At 40.7% G+C, this 24,627-nt stretch overlaps 1 protein-coding gene across 3 annotated transcripts in view; it reads right to left on the bottom strand.

The window, feature by feature from the left end:
• The window catches only part of LOC122552801 (TNF receptor-associated factor 5-like), a 67,978-nt gene extending 46,174 nt beyond the window's left edge, over positions 1-21,804 (bottom strand). For 2 of the 3 annotated variants that reach the window (XM_043695758.1, XM_043695760.1), the window contains exon 1: positions 21,580-21,804. The gene's annotated coding sequence lies outside the window, so the exon portion shown is untranslated. Of the gene's footprint in view, positions 1-21,148; positions 21,544-21,579 lie in introns of those variants that run through there. The other variant, XM_043695759.1, reaches the window with a different exon arrangement.
• Positions 21,805-24,627: the final 2,823 nt, after the last annotated feature.

Here is a 24,627-nt window from a genome sequence, read left to right as displayed (position 1 = left end):
GATGTCAGGGGTAGGTTCTTTACCCAGAGAGTGGTGGGGGCATGGAATGCGCTGCCTGTGGGAATGGCAGAGTCAGAATCATTGGCGAACTTTAAGTGGCAATTGGATAGGTACATGGATGGGTGCTTAAGCTAGGACAAATGTTCGGCACAACATCGTGGGCCGAAGGGCCTGTTCTGTGCTGTATTGTTCTATGTTCTACGTTCTATGTTTATGACTTGTTCTTGTGAATTAGCTAAAGTTTTTACAGGGCTGACAGATTTCATTTTTAAACTACCACACAACAAAATAAAGCTTAAATAAGCAGCTGTCTCTTCCAGAAAAACAATATTATGCCTCTCAAACTCACAAAAGTGACCTTGCCATTATTGTGAGGGACAAAGCATTTGAAAAACTAGTGAGACTAAAAGCAGACAAATCACCAGGACCTGATGGTCTGCATCCAAGGATTTTAAAGGAACTGACTGCAGAGATAGGCACTGGTCAAAATATTCCAGAACTGAGTAGATTCTAGGAGGGTTCCAGAAGATTGGAAAATCGCTAATGTGACACCCCTATTTCAAGAAGGGAGACAGAAAGTAGGAAACAATTGGTCAGTTAGTCTAACAACTGTCATTGTGAAATGCTAGAGTACATTATTTTGGAAGAAATAGCAGGACAGTTAGAAAAACCTTTGGAAAGTGGCTGGTGCATTTTTCATTCTAAAGGGCATTGATTTAAATTGATATTGCAAAAGCAGAAACAAACTTTATGATGTAAGTTTAATTTAGATAAATGCGAGGTGCTGCATTTTGGGAAAGCAAATCTTAGCAGGACTTATACACTTAATGGTGAGGTACTAGGGAGTGTTGCTGAACAAAGAGACTTTGGAGTACAGGTTCACAGCCCCTTGAAAGTGGAGTCGCAGGTCGATAGGATAGTGAAGGCGGCGTTTGGTATGCTTTCCTTTATTGGTCAGAGTATTGAGTACAGGAGTTGGGAGGTCATGTTGCAGCTGTACAGGACATTGGTTAGGCTACTGTTGGAATATTGCATGCAATTCTAGTCTCCTTCCTGTTGGAAAGATGTTGTGAAGCTTGAAAAGGTTCAGAAAAGATTTAAGGATGTTGCCAGGGTTGGAGGTTTTGAGCTGGAGGGAGAGGTTGAATAGTCTAGGGCTGTTTTCCCTTGAGCGTTGGAGGCTGATGGGTGACATTATAGAGGTTTATAAAATCATGAGGGGAACAGATAGAATAAATAGACAAAGTCTTTTCCCTGGGGTGGGGGAGTCCAGAACTAGAGGGCATAGGTTTAGGGTGAGAGCGGAAAGATATGACAGAGACCTAAGGGGCAACTTTATCACACAGAGGGTGGTACATGTAGGGAATGAGCTGCCAGAGGAAATGGTGGAGGCTAGTACAATTGCAACATTTAAAAGGTATCTGGATAGGTGTGTGAGTGGAAGCATTTGGAGGGATATGGGCCAGGTGCTGGCAGGCGGGACTGGTTTGGGTTGGGATATTATGGCTCTAAAAGCTGAACAAATCAACAGTCAACATGGTTTTGTGAAAGGAAGATCATGTTTGATAAATTTGCTAGAATTCTTTGAAGATATATCAAGAAGAATTGAGAAAGGGGAACACACACACACACACATATATATACACACACACACATATACACATATATATAGCATTTGGATTTTCAGAAAGCATTCAAATAAGGTATCATATGAAAAATAGGAGTCATGACATTAAGGGTGATGTATGAGCATGGATTGAGGATTGCTAAGATATATCAAGAAGAATTGAGAAAGGGGAACATTATATATATATTGCATTTGGATTTTCAGAAAGCATTCAAATAAGGTATCATATGAAAAATAGGAGTCATGACATTAAGGGTGATGTATGAGCATGGATTGAGGATTGCTTAACACACAGAGAACAGAGTTAGGATTAATTTTTCAGGTTGGAAAGAAGTAACTAGTTGGGTGGCCAAGGATATTAATGACTTGGAGGAGGGGAGAAAGCGTAATGTAGCCAAACTTTCTGACAATCCAAAAAGTAGATAGGATGGCATATTGTGATGAGGAATTAAGGAATCTGCAAAGGGATACAGATTGGCTGAGGGGAAAATCTTGACAGGTGGAGTTTAATGCAGGAACGTGTGAGGCCATGCAGTTTGGTAGGAAGAATCAAAAGGCAGACTATTATAGAAATGGAAAGAGACTCCAAGCATGCAGTACAAAGAGATCTGGATGTTCATATGCATAAAACAGAAAAGAAGCATGAAACAAAGAGGCAAATGGACTTTATTGTTAGGGGCTGGAGTTTTAAAAATAGTAAAGTCTTGGTACAATTGCACAGGGTGTTGGTGAGATCGCATCTGAGAAAGGACTGTGTGGTTTTATTTAAGAAACACTATATTGGCATTGGAGACATTCCAAAGAGATTGATTAGACTGATTCCTGGAATGAAGGGTTGACTTATCAAAAATGGCTCGAAGTTTTAGGGCTTTATTCATGAACGTTAACGTTGTGGGCGGCACGGTGGCACAGTGGTTAGCACTGCTGTTTCACAGCGCCAGAGACCCGGGTTCAATTCCCGCCTCAGGCGACTCTCTCTGTGGAGTGCTAACCACTGTGCCACCGTGCCACCCACTAGGAGAATGGGTCTGGGTGGGTTACGCTTCGGCGGCTCGGTGTGGAATTGTTGGGCCGAAGGGCCAGTTTCCACACTGTAAGTAATCTAATCTAATCTAAAAATGAAAGGTGGGGGATCTTCTTGAAACATACAAGATTCTGAGGGGATTTGACAGGGTAAGTGTTGAGAAGAGGTTTCTGCTAGTGAGGGAATCTTGATCCAGGGGGTATACTTAAAAGGGGATACTCAGTTAAAACTGAGTGCAAAGGACACTACCCAGAGGATAGTGAATGTTTGGAATTCTTTCCTCCAGTGAGTTGTGGAAGCGACATCACTGAAAGTACTTAAAAGAGAAGTTGAGGTTTTTGAATTATTGGGAAGTTAATAAGCTGGCACAAAAGAAGAGTTGAGGCTGGGGCAGATTATCCATGATCTCGTTGAATAGCACAGCAGACCTGAGGGCTGAATGGCCAACATCTGTCCTTATTTCTAATACTCCAAATAGCAATTTTCTTTCTAATAGCATTTGGTTGGCACTAATTTTTCAAGAATGTAATGTTACTTGGTTAGAATTTAGGATTGAACAGAATATTCATCCATGACAGACCCTGTTTTAAGATCCTTTGATCGAAAGTGAGATTACGGAGTACTTGGATGTGAATGATAAATAGGGCTGAATCAGCATTGCTTCATCAAAAGGAGGTCATGCCTGACAAATCTGTTAGAATTCTGTGAGGAGGTAACGAACAAGCAAATTTGACAAAGGAGACCCAGGGGACATGATCAATTATGGATTTCCCAAAGGCCTCTGACAAGCTGCTTCACGGAAGGTTGTGAGACAAAATAAGTGGCCATGGTGTTAGGGGCATGATGCTGGCATTGATACAGGATTCACTGACTGGCAGAAGGCAGAAAGTGGTATAAAGAGGTCTTTCTCAGGATGGCAGCTGGTGACTTGTGGAGCTCCGCATGTGTCAATACTGGGACCACAACTGTTCATATTATACATCAATGATCTAGACGAAGGATCTCAAAGTATTGTTGCTAAGTTTACAGATGACACAAAAATAGATGGAGGGGCAGGGAGTGTTGAGAAGACAGAGAGGCCGCAGAAGGAGAGGCTTGGAGAGCGGACAAAGAAGTGGCTGATGGAATACAATGTGGTAAAGTGAGAGGTTATGTACTATATAGAACGAATAGAGACGTAAATTATTTTCTAAATGGGGAAAGGCTTTGGAAATCTGAAACACAAAGGGACTTAGAAGACCTGGTTCAGGATTCTCTAAGGTTAACACGTAGGTGTTACAGTTCGGAAGGCTAATGCAATGTTAGCATTCGTTTCAAGAGGGCTAGAATACAAGAACTGGGATGTATTACTGAGGCTGTAGAAGGTTCTGATCAGACTGTTTTTGAAATATTGTTAGCAGTTTTGGGCCCCATATCAAAAGGAAGGATGTGTCGGCCTCTGAGGGGTCCAGAAGAGGTTTACAACAATGATCCAAGGGATGAAGGGCTTGTCACAAGAGGAGCGGATGAGGACTTTGGGTCTGTACTTGATGGGGTTTAGAAGGATATTGGGGGGGGGGGGGGGGGGGGGTCGGTGGGGGAGTCCACATTGGATCTTACAGAATACTGAGAGGCCTGGATAAATTAGACATGAATAAGATGTTTCTACCCTAGGAACTGACGGCACAACCCCAGAGTGATGGGTTGACCTATTAAAACTGAGATGATGAGGAATTTTTTCAGCCAGAGGGTTGTAAATCTGTGGAACACATTGTCGCAGAAGACTGTGGAGGCCAAATCATTGAATGTATTTAAAACAGAGATAGATAGATTCTTGATTGGTAAGGGGACCAAAGGTTCTTGGGAGAAGGCAAAAGAATGGGTTTGAGAAACATATCAGCCACGATTGAATGGCGGAGCAGACTCAATGGACTGAATGGCCCAATTCTGCTCCTATACTTTATTGTCTCAGGTAACTCAAAACGCAAGTTCTCCTGAAATCTGCAGGAAGAAAACAATCCAAGATCTCCAATAAGTTTTAGTTTTGTTATTATGACTCCAACATATTAATTTTGTACTGTGCAACATAGTCCTCAAAAGTACATGTCATGCATAATTCCACACACAAGCATTTAAAGGAAATGACTGAGGAAGGAACAAACTCAGTATCTGTTGAGTTCTTGTTAAAACTTAGGAATTACCCAGTCTAAAGGTACAAATAAGAAGTTATTCAGTGATTGTCATCTCCAATAAAAACAGTGATATTAGCAATAATAAAATCATGCATTCTGTTACTTTTACCCCAACTCTTTCATTCCAGTCTTTGAAACATAAAAGGAATAAATTAATTCTTCCTGTCCATTTACTCAGTTTCTATCAGCTATTATGTTGTGTGTGAATGAGGCAGAGAGAAGGAAATGGGGATTGGGAAGTTGTCAGGAGGATAGAGTTTCAAAATTGACAAGCTTCTGCCCAACACTTTGATAGCTAGGCCTTCACTGTTGCAACAGAATCATGAGTCTCACTGACCATTTCATTTTTTTTATTGTTCTACTCATGATACTTCCCTCATACTTTTAGAATACAAGTCTAACATCATAGGGTTTCAAGTAAACATCATATCATTGAGCTTCAAACAGAGGAACTCGGAGGACCATTACATGAATAATTTAAGTCAAATATGCTTCCTAATGTTATGCCCTGAGAACATAATTTTAGGTCAATTAAATAACATCCTATAGTATTAATAATCTTTGTTCAATTCACAGACTATACATATTTCCAGCATAGAAGGAATCCATTCAGCCCATCATGTCGATGCCAGTGAACAAAGATCTGACGACAACAGTCCAATTTACCAGCTCCTGGCCCACAGCCCTGGAGGCAATGGCGATGCAAGTGAATATTTAAATGATGTTTCAATGTTATGAGAGTTTCCGACTCAACCTTTTTTTTCAGGCAGTGAGTTTCAGACTCACCCCCAACCTTTGGGTGGAGGAATTTCTCCTTAAATCCCCACTTAGCCCTCTATTTCTTACCATAAATCTATGCTATGGTTACTGACCCATTTACAAATGGAAAAAGTGTGTCCTACCCACCATATCAATGTCCCTCATAGTCTTATCTACCTCAATCAGGGCTCCTTTCAACCATCCAAAGAAAACAACTCCAGGTTATTCAATCTTCCCTCATCGCTCAGACCTTCCAGCCCAGGAACATTCCATTAAATTTCCTCTGCATCTTCTCCAGTGCAATCACATCTTTCCTATAATGTGGTGACCAGAACTGCACACAATACTGCAGTTGTGACATAACTAGCAGTTAATACAGTTCCAGCATAACCTCCCTGGTTCCTGTATTCTATGCCTCAACAAACAAGAGCTAGAATCCCATAAGTCTTCCTAACCATTGTTTCCACCCACTCTGCTACCTTCAAGAATTTATGGATATTCACACCAAGGCCCCTCTGATCTTCAGTAATTTCCAGTGCCTTATGATTCACAGCGTAATCCTTACCTTGTTAACATTCCTAAATAAATTACCTCACACTTTTTGAGATTGCATTTCATTTGCCACTACTTTGTCCACCTGACCAGTCTGTTGATATCCTTCTGCAGTTTATGACTACCCTCCTCACTATTTATCACCCTAGCAATTTTAGTGTTCTCTGCAAACTTCTTGATCACACCCCCTACATTTCAGTCCAAATGATTAGTATACCACAAACAGCAAGGACCCTCACACCAACTCCTGTGGAATCCCACTAAAAACAGACTTCCAGTCACAAAAACATCCCTCTACTACCAACCCCATTCCATGCCTTTCAGTCAATTTCAGATCTAACATGCCATTTTGGTTTGAATTCCTGACCTCTGATTTTTTTTTTGTCCAGTCTACCATGAGGGGCCTTCTCAAAACCCTTTAGTATAGTCCATGTAGATCATACTAAATGCTTTACGCTCATCAATTTTCCTACATACCTTCTCAAAATATTCAATCAAATCTGTCAAACATAATCTTCCCTTAACAAATCAATTTTGACTATTCCTGATTGATCCATGTCTCTCCAAGTGCAAGTATATCCTATCCCTCAGAATTCTTTCTGTCAAAACCCTCCATCTTACAGCCGATCTCAGTCATAACTATGATATCATACTCCCATATGGCAACTGTGGCCTCAGCTTGTTTGTTTTATTCCTTCGGTACTTTGCATTAAAATATATCCCATTTATCTTTGCAAAACTCACTTGTTTCTTACCTAGCCTATATTTCCTCTGCCTTTCAGCATTTTAACTTCTAATTCCAACTCTGCTCTCTCCCCTCTAAATTACTTGTCAGGATCCCAACCCCTGTCAATCTAAATTAAATACAGCACAACAGCCACACATTGGCAAGCCTCCGCACCAGAGTATCAGTCACATTCCTGTTCAGATGTAACCTGTCCAACTTTTACCGTCCCACCTCCCCCAGAAATGAATCCAGTACTTTTGGAATCTAAAGCACTCTCTCCAGCATCACCCCTCTGGCCATGTTTTTATCTGTTCCACACTTCTATTCCTATACTCTCTACTGCTTAGCACCAAATAGAATCTGGAGATTATCACCTTTGAAAACTGATTTTAAATTTCTTACATATATCTGTAATGTCGGCTTGTAGGATTTCATTTCTGTTTCTTTCTCTGTCATGGGTCCAAACATGAACCACAACCATTGGCTGTACACCCTCCCCTTTAGGAGGCCTTGCAGCCATACTGTGACATCTTTGACCCTGGCACCCAACAGGCGACAAATGTCAATTATATATTAAGAATGTGCACTCATGTAGCTTTGAACTCATTTAATGCCTTTCCTAAAGCACTATATAATCTATTGCCCTCTTTCTGAAGTGCAGTCACTTCTGCTAAAGATAGCAGTAATTTTCATAGATCCAAAATCTACAAACAGTAAATCAATCGACGATCAAATAATTTAGCTTGGGTGGAGATGTTTCAGAGATAAATGTTAGTTAGGAAACTAAAGGGCTATGCGTTCTTTTTCAATTAATGTTGTGGAAAATTTATGTGCAGCTGGACAGATGGACTTTTTGATTAACAAAAAAGACAATGGCCCAAATCTTCCAATGTCTGGAGCAAAATCTGGATTTAAATCCCTGCTGCCTGTGACGAGTGTACGAAAGTCCTGGTGCACTATATTTGCTCACGAATTTTATACTTCCGTTAGGCTGATTGCCCTCTCCTTCTTGGGATTTGGCCAAAAATGTTGGATTTACCTAATATTTATGTTACGGGAATGTTACAGTTCAAAATTATATTTTACCTTGGGTTACATTTTAGCTTACTTGTTCTAAAAATCAATTTAGATGGGACAGATCCTCAATGACAACACCTTGCATTTATAAAGTCTTTAATGTGGTGTAATGGCTGAAAGCCCTTTCTAGGAGTATTATCAAACAAATCTAACAGTGTGCCAAATTAATAGATAGGTGCAGCGTGTGCGGGTTGGTTTTATGGATAAATACATTGAAGAATTGACTAGAAAACATGCCATCCCATCTGGGTAATGTATAATCAGAAAGGAATAATTAGCAATGTAACTTTTCAGGTCCAGTGACCCTTCCTCAGAAAATGTGAGATTATCCATTTTGATAGCGAATACAAGGCAGCAGATTATCATCTGAATGGCAATAGTTTCGGCAAGGGATTAAGTGCAATGAGACCTGGGTGTCCTCATGTCCACAATGAAAGTAACCAGTCAGATGCAGCAGGCATTGAAGATGACAAATGGTATTTTGTCCTTCATAGCAAGAAGATTCGGGCCTAGGAGTATGGATGTCTTGCTGCAATTGAGTAATGTCTTGTTGAGACCACACCTGGAGTATTATACACACTTTTGGTTTCCTTATCTGAAGAAGGATGCTCTGGCTATGGACAGACAGTGACAAAAGTTTACAGGACTGATTCCTGGGATGGCAGGAATATCATTTGAAGAGACTGGCTTGGTAAGGTCTACATTCACTGGAGTTTAGAAGAATGAGGGGATAGCTCAAAAGCCAATAAAATTCTAACTGGACTGGACAGAGTAAATGCAGGAAGGGTATTCCCAATGACCAGTCAGTTCAGAACCCACGATCACAGTTTAAAGATATGGGGTAGGACTGAGATGAGAAGAAACTTCTTCATGCAGACAGTAGTGAAATTCTCTTGCCACTGCAAGTGGTTGATGCCAAAACATTGAATGCTTTCAAGAAGGAACTAGACATAGTTCTTAGAGCTAAAGGGAACATAGGGCACAGAGAGAAAGTGGGAACAAGGTACAGTGTTATGTGATCAGCCATGATAATATTGAGTGGTGAGCAGGCTTGAAGGGCCAAATGGACTACCCCTGCTTCTACTTTCTATATTTCTATGGACGAGAACCAAATACTATCTTAACCTTGCATTATTCCTAGTTTAAGTTTTACTTCTTACACAAAAGTAAGTAAAAGTGCTTCACGTGTATATTTACTAAAGAACAACCATAGCCAGTGTGAAACTTGGTAGTCTTTCATCAAGGTTTGGAATTCCAGCATCAATTCAAAAGACAGGCCACATCTGAATATATCTTTTGTCCAGAAGTTGTAAGTGAAACTTTGGCTTCATCAGAGTGATTGCTGAGAATGTTCAGTCAATTTACAATATATCCCACACCCATTGCTGCTATTATTAGGTTTACTTTTCCTATTGGCATGGAACAGTCGTTCTGAATGGTTGAGTTGGCCATAATCACAGTTGCCCTTTCTGTACAATTTTGCTAGTTTCTCCATTATGTTGAAAATACTGGTTTCCTCCTGAGCTTTCCTCTAACTTAATTTTGTTGGTAATGTTTTTTAGAAAAAGACTAACAACTAATTCATAAAACAGTCACATCTTTAAAGGAAATACATGGTAGTATTTTGAACTTAGTGGACCTTAAATGAAAAGTCAAAATGTTCCTTAAAGTCAAAGTACATAGATTCACTAATTATCTTTCCTCATTATTTTTGATAAAGCATCTAAGTCAATTTGAGGCCAAGTTGAACACAGACAGATCCTGTGAAAGTTATTATGAAGTTTCTACTAGCAATCTTAATTGCTTTCTAATTTCTAGGTTGTCCTTCATCTTTCTTTGCACAACACGATTACAAACCTTCAAGTACAACACTATTTTCTATCATTTTATTTTCTGTATTTTCTTGATGTTGCATTAATTTCTATTTTATACATCTAGAATATATTTTACTTATTTTGTTCACAGGCTGGAGTGTTTGCATGATTTCCCCCCAAATAAGAAGGGACCACAAGTTTACTTGTTAAATTTGCTGAAGGCACAAAGGTAGGTAGAAAAGTAAGTTGTTGCAGATATTGTATAAGACATTGGCCTGAAAGGGTTCACTCAAAAGCTTTGCACACTGATAAGTGGCTGCCTGCGAGGGGTTAGTCAGATATTCTACATTAGTTCTAAACTAGTCAGTTCTACAGACTACAATCATATAGAAAGACTTAGCAAACACTTCTCATGGGATAATGATGTATCTTGTCTACCATTAATGCCAGTTTGCTCAGTTAGCTGGACAGCTGATTTGTTATGCAAAGGAACACCACTGCTCTGGCTGAGGTTACCATGAAGGTCCTACCTTGCAACCTCACCCCTTACCAGAGGCTTAGTGACCCTCAGATTAAACTCACCACCAGCTACCTCTCTCTAAGTGATCAGCCCTACAACTTGCTGGGACTTTAGTGACTTTATGTAGGAAAGCTAATAGAAGTTTACTGTTAATTGTGAAGAGAATTGAAAAAAGCAGAGATGTTATGCCTTGAATGTGGAGGGCATTGGTAGGGGTCTTATGGCACAGTGGTAGCATTCCAACGTCTAGGTTGAAGTCCCACTTGCACTGGAGGTATGTCATAACATGTCCAAACAGGTTGATTAAATTAACTACTGAACATTATGATACCACATCTGGGGTACTGTGAACAGTAGTGGCCTCTTTAATTAAGGACAGGGGTAAATATGTTGGAAGCAATTCAGGGAGGTTTCCTAGTCCAATATCATGAATGGGCAGGTTGCCATTCGTGGACAGGGTACAGTTACATCCACTGGAAGAATTAGAGTCAAGTTGACTGAAGCAAACTTGATTGAAAGCAACTTGATCCATCTCGACGGATGTAAAGACAATGTTCCTTCTTACAGGAGAATCTAGAACTAGGGGTCACAGTTTAAAAATCAGGGGCCAGGCTTGATCTTATTGAGTGGTATAGCAAGTGGCTTACTCCTGATTTGAAAACATGCCCATAACCACCTGACCAGTAGGCGACTGAAGTCAAACAAATGAAACCTAAGAATACAAAATTGGTCAAATGACCTGCCCTGCTGTTCTCTCGACCAATTAGTTTTAAAAGTTGAAGAATGCTTCATTTAGTGATAATCCCAGTTGCCATATGTGGTTGTCCAGTTACAAACTGATTACAATTGATGGGAGTGGCTTACACTCAAGTTTACTTTGCACAGAAACCTCGGCATAGCTTCGTGTTGTTGGAACCTGTAGAGTGGCTGCTCATTTTGAGCCCATTTTACCAATAGCCTCCTACTGCAAGAGAGTCGACACCAGTCACTTATATATAAACAAACACATTTTACAATAAAATGAGGGACATGTTAAAGGGCTTTTGCTGCATCCTGCTAAATGTCTAGAATTATTACAGAAAAAAAAGTCTCTCAGATCACTGGAACAAAGTTGTGAACGAATTAAATTAAGCATCTTTCTCGAACACATTGTTTCCCCCACCCTGACCACTGTGGTTCGGCTGATGGTTGAGTCAACAGGTCATGAGTTCAAATCCTGCTGGAGGGCTTGAGCACAAAGCTTAATAAGGCTGATACTCCACCGCAGTATTGAGGAAAGAAGTGCTCTGCTGTTGGAGGTGACTTTTCTTTTGGTTGAGATGCTAAAGTAAGGCCCTAACTTCCTTTTCAGGTAGATGCAAAAGATTTCGTAACCTGAAAATGAGGAAATGGGTTATCCACAGAATGTCAGAGCCAGTTTGTAATCCCTCTGTCAACATCAGGATCATTGTTGCATTGCTGCTGAAAAAGTTAGCAAGTTTCCCAAGTTGCAACGACAATCACAACTCACATAAAGTACTTAAATGATTGTAAAGTGTTTTGGACTACCCTATGGTCCTACTTTATTGACTAGTGAAACATTGCAACGGCTGTAAACAAATTTGCATATTCTTGCTTTCCGCCGTTGCACCATTATTTAGAGAGAGAAATATGCTGTCGGTTGTGAATTTCGGCTTAAGGCGGTATGAAAGCTTTGAATGTATTTGTCACCAGACTTAACAACAGAACTTTCATTATTTTCGATATCGTTTGTTCTCACCTAGGAAAAAATGTTCATTTTGAAAGCCAGATCGAAATGAAACGAGCTCAGATCCACAGAAGGCAGCGAGGAAAGAAGAAAGTTCTTTCTTGCCTGCCGCAGACTGACGCCAATGGTAGATGATTGGAAATCCCCGCGCTTTCCGCTGGCTCCCAGAGAGTAGCAGCACTGCCGGCAGCAGCTTCAGCACTACCACATCCGTCCGCCAGCGTCAGCAGATGCTCTCGCCCCAAACCGAGCATTCATTGCACGGAGTCAAACACACACGAACCAGATTTAGCAACATCGGGCAAATTAATAGGCAACATTGCACATGAATTTTAAAAATATGTATTTTATCTATATTCCAGTATGGGATATGGAAAGAAAAACAGTTCATGGATACACATTTATTAAGACAAATGAACAAAACGTGTGCCATTCATGATAGCAACTCTCACAAATCTAATCAGACTTGACCTAACACGAAACAGAACCGTGAGTAGGTTATTTGTCTCTTTGATCCTATTCATCCATTTCTATGAAAATCGCTGCTCTTCTACCTCAATTTTACCTTCCTACTGTCGCCCATGTTCCTTGACTCACTTCGATTCCAAGAATTTATCATTTTTGATCTGAATAAGTTCAATGATGGAGTATTATAGTTTTTAGCATAGGCATTTCCAAAGAATTTGATTATTATAAGACTGTAATCCCTCATTTGAACTCTTCAGACTGAAAACAGCATGTCCCATGGTTTAATTTGTGGGTACCACATTCAAAAGTAACTGTGATAGTACAACACCTTAAATTAAAGCTATCATTTTTTTCAAAAATAGAGGATATGCTGGAGGATTTTGTTGATTAGAATATTGTTAGGATAATTTGTTACTGCTGAATTAAAAGTGGTATTCACAAACATACATGAAGACTATGAGATTTATGATATTTTCCTGCTGTAGGAATGGATGATTAGTGTGTCAGTGCCTTGTGAGTGAGAGTTAGTACAGAAGAGAGTACAGTAACACGCTGGAGTAGTTAAAAATGATTAATATTCCAGAAGGATGAAATGAAATAACTGGAAGAGCTTTTTTTCCACAGAATCAATCTTGCAAAGTTATCATTGTTTTGATATCATGTGTTGCCATTTGATTATTAAAGAGGCTAATGTGATGTCAGACCAGTCACATTTTATCCACTTTCTTTGCATTATTTAGAATGAGACATTGATACATCATGATTCTACCAAAATTCCCCATTGTACACTTAAACAAATAATTGGATCATTTTTAAAAGTAATCCATTGGAGCACATTTCACCATTGAAAATAGTAGTTTCAACTTTTTTGATGTATTTAAAAAGTTGTCACCACAAATCTTACTGAGTGGACAATTTCAAACTTAATAAGAAGGCGGTGCAAGTATAAAGTTTGTGATTGCTGTATATATTTTCTTGTCAGTTAGCAAGCAGCAATGATTTTTAAAAAGTGAATGATTGATATTACACATGATGTGAAATTACTGAGTGATAGTAACAGCTTGAGCCTAGCACTCTTTCAAATTATGTATTTGTGAAGCACACAGATTTAATATAGACACCGAAGAATGGCATTTAATTGTTTGGGTACCTAAATACTACTGATGCATTGCAAGAGATTGTTGGGCTGCAGCTAAGTCAGGTAAATCATTTTGAGCAACTATCAATAGACCAAAAGGTCCAGAACCCCATCATTTTGAGGCCCTAGTACTCAGCCTGCTTGACTGAGGCCTTAGAATCAGGTTTTGGGAAGTTGATAAAATGTAAATTGCAGGAGGGGATTATAAACGTGGAGGGTGGGTTTCTGGGTGGTAGCACCAGAAAAACAAACCTGCACCTCAGCAGCTCACAGAATAAGTCAACATTTTCATTTTGGTGGGCCTTTTCAGTTTCATTTGCCCACGAAGCTGATCATAGATTACATGGTGCAGACTTAATCAAGGCCCAACAAAAAATAACATTTGCAGTCCTGTATGTATCACATGACAACCAATTTCCATATTAAAGTGGAGGTTGCAACTTTCACAATAGGGACAAACACCTTGCCACTGTTAATGAGGCAGTCAACCGCCAACCTCATTTTGAGCCTTTTACCATCTATTAATGCTATGTGAAGGCATCTAAATCACCTGTTAAGTCCAAGACTAGGTCTTTGGGTGAAGGTGAAACTTTCAAGTGTATCACAATCAGAAAGTTATATTTATATTGCACCTCAAATATAGGAAATCTCAAAGCTGTTCACAAATCCAACAACAGACAAAATAAGACACCAAAGCATGTAATGACGTAATAGGACAGATGACCAAAAGCATAGACAGAAGTAAACATTAAGGAGCATCTGAAACAAGCAAAGGTGGACAGGTTTAGGAATGAAGTTTCAGAGATTACAGCCTCAGCAGATGAAAGCACAGGCATCAAGAGTAACGCCATTAAAAGCAGGGATGTAGAAGAGGCTAGAATTGATGAAGTGAAAAAGATCATGTGAGGTTTGTCGGGCTGGAGGAAATTACAATGAATAGAGTGGGCATGGAGGGAATTAATTATAAGAATGAGAATTTTTAAAGTTTATGAGCTGTTGGAACTGGGCTCCAATATGTTGCAGTGGATAATGTACCAAAGTAAGCAATGTGAGATGAAGATTTAATTTGATATTATGTAAAGTTTTCATAAATGTCTATTGAAACTAGAAGAAATGTAATGGCTCAAAGTTATTCATTTCTGGTTTCTCCAAGGTTCAATTTGTCATTGTACAATTTTAGCTGACACAGTGCTTTAATTGTTTGCTGAAACTATAGGGTGTATGATTTATATATTTCCATGGTCATGTTAGGAAACACTTAGCTAAGGTTGTTTTGAGATGAGAAAATGGAACAGTAAAGATAGGATAAGAACCAAATTGGTACCTTCAGGTTTGCAGGAAATACTTTCTTTCTCGGACTCTTTTTCACAATAATATTTGTTAGGGGGCATATTTTTAAGGTGAGAGGAGAAAGATTTAAAAAAGACATGAGGAACAACCTTTTTTACATGGAGTGTGGTTAGACTGTAGAATGAACTTCCAGAGGAAGTGGTGGCTGCGATACAGTTGCAATGTTTAAAAGACATTTGGATAATACATGAATAAGAAATGTTTGGAGGGATATGGGCCTAGCACAAGCAGGTGGGGCTAGTTTAGTTTGGGATTATGGTTGAATTAACTGGTTGGACCGAAGGGTCGGTTTCCGTGTTGTGTTACTATGACTATGAGAAGAGGATGTAATTTTGTGAGTTTTTCTTCAACAATTTGTACAAAAGAACCAGGATTAGAAAAGACAAACAATGACTGGATTTTGTCTATACCCGAGGAAGGAAACACAATCGTATTGTTTTGTTTCTCTGTACATCCATTGTTAAAAAATGTTGTTTGTATTCAAAGTTTGTGAGAAGATTTGTATCTGGTTTTGATCTGGTATCAAGTATAACAAATGGAGAATGTTGCAAATGGTAATCTGGTATCAGGAATCTTAAGAATATAAGAACTAGAATCGGCAATTCAGCCCCTTGAGCCTGTTCCACCATTTAATATGATCACGGGCTGATCTCATCTCAACTCCACTTTCCTACCCACTCCCCATAATCCTTTAACCAATACAAAATAAAAATCCATCTATCTTCTCCTTAAATTTACTCAACGACCCATGATCTACCATACTCTATTGAATACCACTGATTCATGACCCTTTGAGAGAAGTAATTTCTCTTCATTTCCATTTGAAATCTGCTATCCTTAAAACCATGACCTCTTTTTCCAGATTTCCCCACAAGGAAACCTCCTTTCTACGTCTACATTGTCAATGCCTTTTAGCATCTTATATTAAATAGATCTTTTTTCATTCTTCTAAACTCCAAACAGGATAGGCCTAACCTGCACAATCTACCTTCATAAGACAAATCCCTCATCTCTGGATCAATCTAGTTATATAGTCCCATTTGCCTCCAATACAATGACAACTCTATCAAGTAAGGGGATCACAATTGTACAAAGTACTGCAGGTCCTCAAAACTTGTCACATGAATGCATTAAGACACATGAAACTTAATTTGGTAGACAAATTTAAGAATGTTATTGTGAAGTGTAAGCTTTTGAATTTCATATTTGGTTAAAAACTTAATTTGGACTTCTAAATTTCAATTGCATCTTTTAAAAAAACAAGATAAATTTGAATGATCCATTATCAAATCTGATGGTAAATATTACACGTGGTTTCCAGTATAAGCTCATAGAAAACTCAGATTGTCACCTGTATATAAGAATACCATGAAAAGTGTTTTTTCATGTGTTATATGTAAAGTGTCGCATGCTCCAGTGGCATCTTGAAATACGGAACATAATGCAAGATTTTACTGCAATAGAGTTTACTTTTCGCTCTTCTTGTTCCTCCTCTGTTGCTCCTCCAGTCACTGTTTGACATGAGCCAGAGTCTCTGAAATAGGCTACTGAATGTCTGTACTGGACTCTTGGGTCTCAGTTCCTCTATCGCCACCATTCCTGTGACCGCCATGTCTGAGCTGGACCCATGTGCCCGGGGATGGGTGAGTCCACCCCTCCTGTTCCCATCTGATGCTGCCATTGGTCTGCCATCCATCCCTTTCACTGCTGAAGGATGTTTATCTGTGCTGCAGACGTCTGTGACTCTGTCAGCAGCACGGAGACTTTCTGTGCTACTGACCTCTGTGACCAGGCAGATTGCCTGAATGACCCTGGACAACCTAACTGATTTGACATGCACAGACACCTATGGCAGATTGACTAGATGCACTCCAAATCCAGATTAAAATTGCCACATTAAAAGAGACTTTACACCTGAAATAACAATTGGCAGGAAATTTGGAGTTGCCAACCAATCTGACTGCTGAATGTAGACGATGAGGTTCTGTCTAGTGTGTTGGTCAATAAGGTCAAGTCTGTTTGAAGGTTGGTGATCCACCTCTGTTACTGTGGTCACTTATGTGCACGGCAACAGAGTGGACACTTGTTTCATCTGCCTGGGCAAGGAAACATTTTTTTGGCAGAATATCACACACCTATCTGATAGATGTACTTTGGGAGGGAATCTGCAATTGGATCTGACTGCTGTACACAAAAGAGTTTCAATCAAAGGATAGGAATCAGAAAGCTTCCGAATCGGATCTGGAGTCAGGCAGGGTTGTCCTCTCTCTTGCCTTGTTTGTGTGTTGCACTGAGGCTTTCACGGAGTCCACCAAGATGAATGCAGGCTTTAGCAGAATGATAATTGCGGGCAGCAGAGGCCTACAGGTCAAGGCTTCCTGTACATGGATACATTGCTGCTTTCTGCTCAGATCCACTGTCAGTGTGCAGACTTGATAAGCATCTGTAACGAGTTCAATCTGACCTCAGGAGCCTTGGCCAATCAAGGCAGTGGTGAGACCAAGTTCTTAGGGAGCTAATTGACCAATCTTTTATTTTCTGCACCATCATGTCAGATTACTTGAAAATGCTAAGAATCTGGTTCAGAGGGGCAAGCTAAAAATGGGGAGGAGCAGAAACTGGGCACTTGCGAGTGCAGATCCCTCTCCAAATTGCATAAAAACCTTGTCACTGGGTATGAGCTGCTCTTGTTCATGCATGTGGCACAGCTCTGCCCCATTCCCTGATCCTGCACCACAGCTGGGGGGGGGGGTAGAGTTACCATATCAAAGTCTCTGGATAGAGTGTGAAAAATGTGCTAATGTCAACCTCACCATGACGGTCACATTTGTGTGTGGCTGCATCAAGCTGTGCCTAGACAGTGTGCAATCATTTAGTGTCACCACATGCAGAGATTCTACCTGTGAAGGGTGGGTCTGGCCATGTTGCAGGGGAACACAGTAGTTGGACCACGTTGCACCACTATCCCTCATGGAAAAATTTATACTTGCAAGCATCTTTGACCCACAAATCCATATGCAGCAGTCAGTACATAAAATCATCACAGGGAAAGATGATGTTTGATCTGTTAGATGGTTGTCTGAGCAGAACCATCAAAATAATTTGGCAGAATGTCTCATTGGCAGAATTTTCCAACAAGCACGGAGATGTAGTTTGGCTGGTGGTGAGAAGGGCACTACCTGTCAGATTTTTAATGTAGGCCTGGACTCTCTGCACCTTCAGAACAGTAGTACTGGTGAATAAACTGGCATACATTTCATTCTGGAATGTGTCTTTGCAAAGAATCCCTGAAGTGAGATGCAGAGGTTTTTGTTGAGGTTCATCCCAGGGAGATCTGTAACACAGGACTCTGTGCTCTATAGACTCTGTTCTGGGACATACATCAAGACAAACATCAACTGCGCCTGGAGATCCAGCAACTTGATCAAAGATGCTCTTTGGTCTGTCTGAAACTCGTTTGTCTTCCAGTGCAAAGAGTTGTTCTCAACTGAGTTTTAAAGACTGACACATTCTAAGGTGTACGACTGAGGGACATACTAAAGTTTGGGGAATCCACTGCCAAAGCACTGTAGGAAAAGGTCACCATCCAAGGCCTGTCTGCTATAATATACCGAGGGGCTGACAACATATTGAACACTTTGTGGCTAACATTGAAACGTGCATAGTTTCTGGTCCACATTTAGTAAATGTTTCAGTTTTGTATTTGGTTTGAAGCATTCAAGAGTGTAAAGTGCTTAACTGAGAAATGTAACTTTTCATTCTGTAATGTCCAACTAGAATTATTTTGTAATGAACTTGCAGATCATTTATGAATAAAGGTTAGTTTTGCAAATAGAACAATTGGAGGCCCATTGACACTACTGCAGATGGATGAGATGAGTACTGCAAAAGTACTTCAGATTGTGACTGACTGCATCATGACCTTCATGCTAACAATTAACTCGAACCAAACTAGAGGCACTTAAGGAACTGCGAACAATATTTTTACTCATCTGAACGAGGAGCAGGGATTCTTCTGGATCTGCCCTTTTACTGTGGGCTGCTGTTGGTAATATTTGCCCTCCCTTTCATTTGCACTCCCTCTATCCAGACTTACTGAAGATCTGGTGTACAGCTCACTGATGCTTCTCTTCATCAGGATCACTACATTTAGCTCTTGGGGTGCCACCAGTTCTCCTGACAGATTGTCACAGCTTGATGATGCAAGGAGACCCAGTGTATGTATCCATTTGCTGTCAGCATCAAGAAGGGCTTATGCCCGAAACGTCGATTCTCCTGTTCCTTGGATGCTGCCTGACCTGCTGCGCTTTTCCAGCAACACATTTTCACCACTGAGCTTAAGCCTGAATTGGGGTGTAAATCACTTCCTAGGCCAATGTTTCTGTTATAAACATTGGCATGATGAGATAGGATTTTGGTATTATAAAATATTTTACTTTTTTTTAAACAATTATAAACCATTATAGATAACACTGTGCATAGCAAATGTGATCAATACACAAAATAGAGTCACAGAGATGTACAGCATAGAAACTGATCCTTCGGTCCAACTCGTCCATGCTGATCAAATATCCTAAATTAATCATTGGCCCATATTCCTCTAAACCCTTCCTGTTCATATACCCATCCAGGTGCATTTTAAATTTTGTAATTGTACAAACCTCAACCACTTCCTTTGACAGCTCATTTCACCCTCTGCATGAATAAGTTGCCCCTTACATCCCTTTTAAATCTTTCCCCTCTCATCTTAAATCCATGCCCTCAACTTTAGACTCCCCCACCATGGGGAAAAGACAATGTTTAAAAATATCTGGATTATAGTGAAGCAAGTTTTGTAAACTAAATTTTATTTTGCATTATAATATTCTTATCATTGAAGGATTACAATAGAAACATTTTTATTTGACAGTGACTTAATAGGTCCAACTTTTCATAATAATAGGACTTAAAAAATCGTGACCAACTGGAGTTTTTAACAATTTAACCTATTTTTCTAATCAATCTATTCAGAGATGTTATTACTCACCTCTGAAGCAGGTGGGACTTGAACCTAGGTTTCTGGGTGTAGAGGTCAGGACACTACCACTGTACCACTCAAAGGAAATTGTTTTAAAGTATTCTGGTGGTAATATAATTCTAATAATTTTGCAATTGCTAATACTTCAAATATCTGCCATGAGTGCAATATGCAGTGGGTGCTGAATTAAAGTCTTCAACTGCAAACTTGATTATATCATCAAAGATTACAATGGTAATTATGAATCATTTTTTATGAAAAATAAATAGACAAGGTCTTTTCCCTGGGGTGGGGGAGTCTAGACTGGAGGGCATAGGTTTAGGGTGAGAGGGGAAAGATTTAAAAGGACCAAAGGGGCAACATTTTCACACAGAGGGTGGTGTGTGTATAGAATGAGCTGCCAGAGGAAGTACAATTACAACATATAAAAGGCATCCGGATGAATATGTGAATAGGAAGGGTTTTGGAGGGATATGGGCCAAGTGCTGGCAAATGGGACTAGATAAATTCAGGATAGCAGTTGGCATGGATGAGTTGGACTGAAGAGTCTGTTTCTGCGCTGTACATCTCTGTGACTCTATGTATAAGCTGAAACTCCAACCTGAGATGTTTTCTGGTATTTGTTTCCAGATTTCAAATCTTTTTGAATTAAATCTGGAGATGGTACGGATGGGGGTAAGAGACATCAACACAGAGGTGATAAATTATACCAGCTCCTCACTAGTTAAATGCATTGACTAATCTGTAGTCGTTCTTTATCTACCAGAACTCAATAGTCACCATTGGCAGAATTATTTATGCATTTGTGTGGTATTCCTGCATCCACTATTTTAATCCAGCTAATCCATGGCCTATATAAATAGAAAATAAAGGATACCCTATTCTTGCAAACATTGTTTTAATCCAGGTAATCCATGACCTTATTAATAGAAATTAAAGGAATGTCCTGTAAACGTGGTGAGCTTTTATCCACTGACATCACCAGCAATAATTTCTAGGTGAACATTGCAATATTAAAAGACACAATAAACCCTTGCCTGGTGCCATTAGGAATTATAAAGTTAAATCTACTGAGGAAACTGTAGAAAGCAATAGAGAAATAACACGATTCTCTCGCACAAGAAACTCACATGACCGACAGATTTACAGAGCCTTACATTTTGCTGTTTCCTCCTGTCAATGTTTATAGTGCAGTGCTTGGCTCAGGGGCAGGATGCAGGGTCAACTCCAGGGACCCGGCGGCAGTAGCAGCTGCCCGGCCCATAACAATAATAATAAACCAAAGTGTGTCGAGCAGTTAATGTTGGGGATGAACAGGGAAGGCAAGCAATGTTAGGATCGCACACCTCAGCGCCATTTTAAAGGCGACAGGAACTCTCCTTTTCGCCCTCAGATAGGAAAACGCCCGAATTTCACTCATAACGGGTTAGTGATTACAACCGCGCGTTACAAAGAAAGAAGTTCTCGAAGCAACCAGCGTACGTTTATCCCTGAAAGTCAGTCCACGAATATGAGGGGACTGAGATTTCCGACAGGTCGCCAGCGCTCCAACAAGGTGCCAAATAAATCACGGTGAAAGCCGCCTTACCTCCCGGAGCTGCTGAAGCTGGACTCGGGGGAAACCTTCGCATTACAGTCGGTGATGTGCTCTCCACTCGCAGCGCACTGTGTCAGCTAGACACTTTCAGGAAGTGGCAACATCTAAAATCGAAACTGACTGTAAAGGGAAACGCGGCAGCAGTCACCCACGTACAGTCAGCGCCTGGATTTCGACTTAGCCCTTTCCACTCTCAGCCATTCCAAGTTGTAACCATTCGTAATCACCACAACCCAACCACCCACCTCTTTGTGGGTGTTTTTGTTTCTTTCATCTCCACTTGCTTTTACTGACAACTATTGGCACAATGAGCTCACCACATTCAAAATCTAAACTTGTCGCTCTAATTCCATTCCCACGTCAGTGGACATGATGTGGAGTCGCCGGTGCTGGACTGGGGTGTACAAAATTTAAAAATCGCACAACACCAAGTTATAGTCCAACAGGTTTAATTGGAAGCACGAGCTTTCGGAGCGCTGCTCTTTTCTCAGGTGGTTATGGAGAATAAGACTGTAAGACACGGAATTTATAGCAAAAAGTTTACAGTGTGACGTAACTGAAATTGTATATTAAGAAAGATCTGGATTGTTTGTTAAGTCTCTCATATTTTAGAATCACGATGTTGCTTTCAGTTCTTTCATGTGTAAATCACAAAGCTTTTTTTAAAAGTTACATTCTCAAGTGAACTTTAACAATTGGTGTCATGTTGGCCCAGATAATCATTGAAGGTGTTAGCATCCCTGTGTGAGGCTGTTTGTGCCACAATGGTCAGACTGATTCTAATCTTAAGAAATGGATTTATAGAATGTAACATGGTTTCATGCAGTTTTGAGCAAAGTAAAATGTAATTCTGCAGTACAAATTCACCCCACAAACTTATATGTGTATGTGTGCTTGTGGGTGTGTGTTTGTGTGGGGGATAGTAATGAGTGTGAGAGAGAGTGTGTGTATGTGTGTGAGTGTAAAGGGATATAAGTCTGTGAGAGGGTGTGTGTGGGAGTGTATATATGAGCATATGAGAGAGTGTGTGTGTGTATAGTGCAATGGGGTCACCTGTAGTGTGACATGAACCCAAGGTCCCGATTGAGGCATCCCCATGGGTACCGAACATGGCTGTCAGCCTCCGTTCGTCCACTTCGCGTTGTTGCCTATCCCAAAGTCTGCCTTGGAGGACAGTCACCCGAAGGTCCGAGGTCGAATGTTCCGGACTGCTGAAGTGTTCTCTGACTGGGAGGGAACATTCCTGTCTGTTCATTGTTGTGCAGAGTCCATTCATCCATTGCTGTAGCCTCTGCTTGGTCTCACCAATGTACCATGCCTCAGGGCATCCTTGCCTGCAGCATAGATGAGATAGACAACGTTGGCTGAGCCATGTACATGTTAGGAGGTGTCCCCACGCGTAATAGTGGTATCCGTGTTGACACATTTTTCAGCATCCAACATGACAAGGTTGTATGGTATTGTCCTGAAAGCCAGGCAGTTTGCTACGAACAATGATCTGTTTGAGGTTTGGTGATTGTTTAAAGGTGAGAATTGGAGGTATGGGGAAGGTCTTGGCGAGGTGCTCATCCTCATTGATAATGTGTTGCAGGCTGCAAAGAACGTGGTGTAGATTTCAGCTCCTGGGAAGTACTGGACAATGAAGGGTACCCTGTCGGTTACAGCACGTGTCTGTCTCCTGAGGAGGTCATTACAGTTCCTCGCTGTGGCACATCGGAACTGGTGGTCAATGAGTTGAGCATCGTATCCCATTCTTATGAGGACATCCTTGAGTACTTCCAAGTGCCCCCCACATTCCTCCTCATCTGAATAGATCCTGTGTATGTGCAGGGCTTGTCCATAGGGGATGGCTGTTTTAATATGTTTCGGGTGGAAGCTGGAGAAGTATAGCATCAAGAGGTTATTTGTAGGTTTGCGATAGGATGAGGTGCTGAGATGCCCATCCTTAATAAAGATTCATGCGTCCAAGAATGAGATAGATAGTAGAGAGTTGTCCATGGTGAGTTTGATGGTAGGATGAAACTTGTTGATATCACTGTGTAGTTTTTTTCAGTGACTCCTCTCTATGGGTCAAGCGGAAGAAAATGTTGTCAATATACTTGGTGTATAATGTTGGTTGGAGGTCCTGCGTAGAGAAGAAGCCTTGTTCGAATCTGTTCATGAGAATGTTGGCATATTGGGGTGCAAATTTGGCCCCCATGGCTATTCCATGTGTCTAGATGAAGAACTGGTCGTCAAAGGTGAAGACGTTGTGATCGAGGATAAAACGGATGAGTTGTAGGATGGTGCTCGGAGATTGGCAGTTGTTGGTGTTGAGTACTGAGGCTGTTGTCACGATGCCATCCTTGTGGGGGATGCTGGTGTAGAGTGCTGAAATGTCCATTGTGACGAGGAATGTTCCCAGTTCGACTGATCTGTGGGTGATGAGTTTCTGTAAGAAATCCATAGTGTCGCAACAGAAGATGAGGGTCTCCTGTACAATGGGTTTCAAGATGCCTTCGACATAGTCGAAGGCAGGGAAATGTGTCACCCTGAGTCCCATTGCCTGATATGATAGGACATGCTGGTGTATTGGTTTTGTGTATCTTTGGAAGGCAGGAGAAATTGCCTATGTGAAAAGTACGTGGGATGTGTGCGCATCTCCATCAAGGATGGGCACCTCAGCACCTCATTCTACCGCAAATCCACGGATAACCTCATGATGCTACACTTCTCCAGCTTCCACCCAAAACATATTAAAACAGCCATCCCCTATGGACAAGCCCTACGAATACACAGGATCTGTTAAGATGAAGAGGAATGTGACGGGCACTTGGAAGTACTCAGGCTTGCTCTCATAAGAATGGAGAATGATGCTCAACTCATTGGCCGCCAGTTCCAATGTGCCACAGCGAGAAACGGTAATGACCTCCTCAGGAGACAGACACGACTTGCAACGGACAGGGTACCCTTCGTTGACAAGATTTAGAGTGGTGCTGGAAAAGCACAAGCAGGTCAGGCAGCATCCGAGGAGCAGGAAAATCAACGTTTTGGGCAGGA

Source organism: Chiloscyllium plagiosum, chromosome 9 (genome assembly GCF_004010195.1).
Source record: "Chiloscyllium plagiosum isolate BGI_BamShark_2017 chromosome 9, ASM401019v2, whole genome shotgun sequence".
Taxonomy (NCBI): domain Eukaryota; kingdom Metazoa; phylum Chordata; class Chondrichthyes; order Orectolobiformes; family Hemiscylliidae; genus Chiloscyllium; species Chiloscyllium plagiosum.
This window is presented reverse-complemented; position numbering and strand designations above follow the sequence as displayed.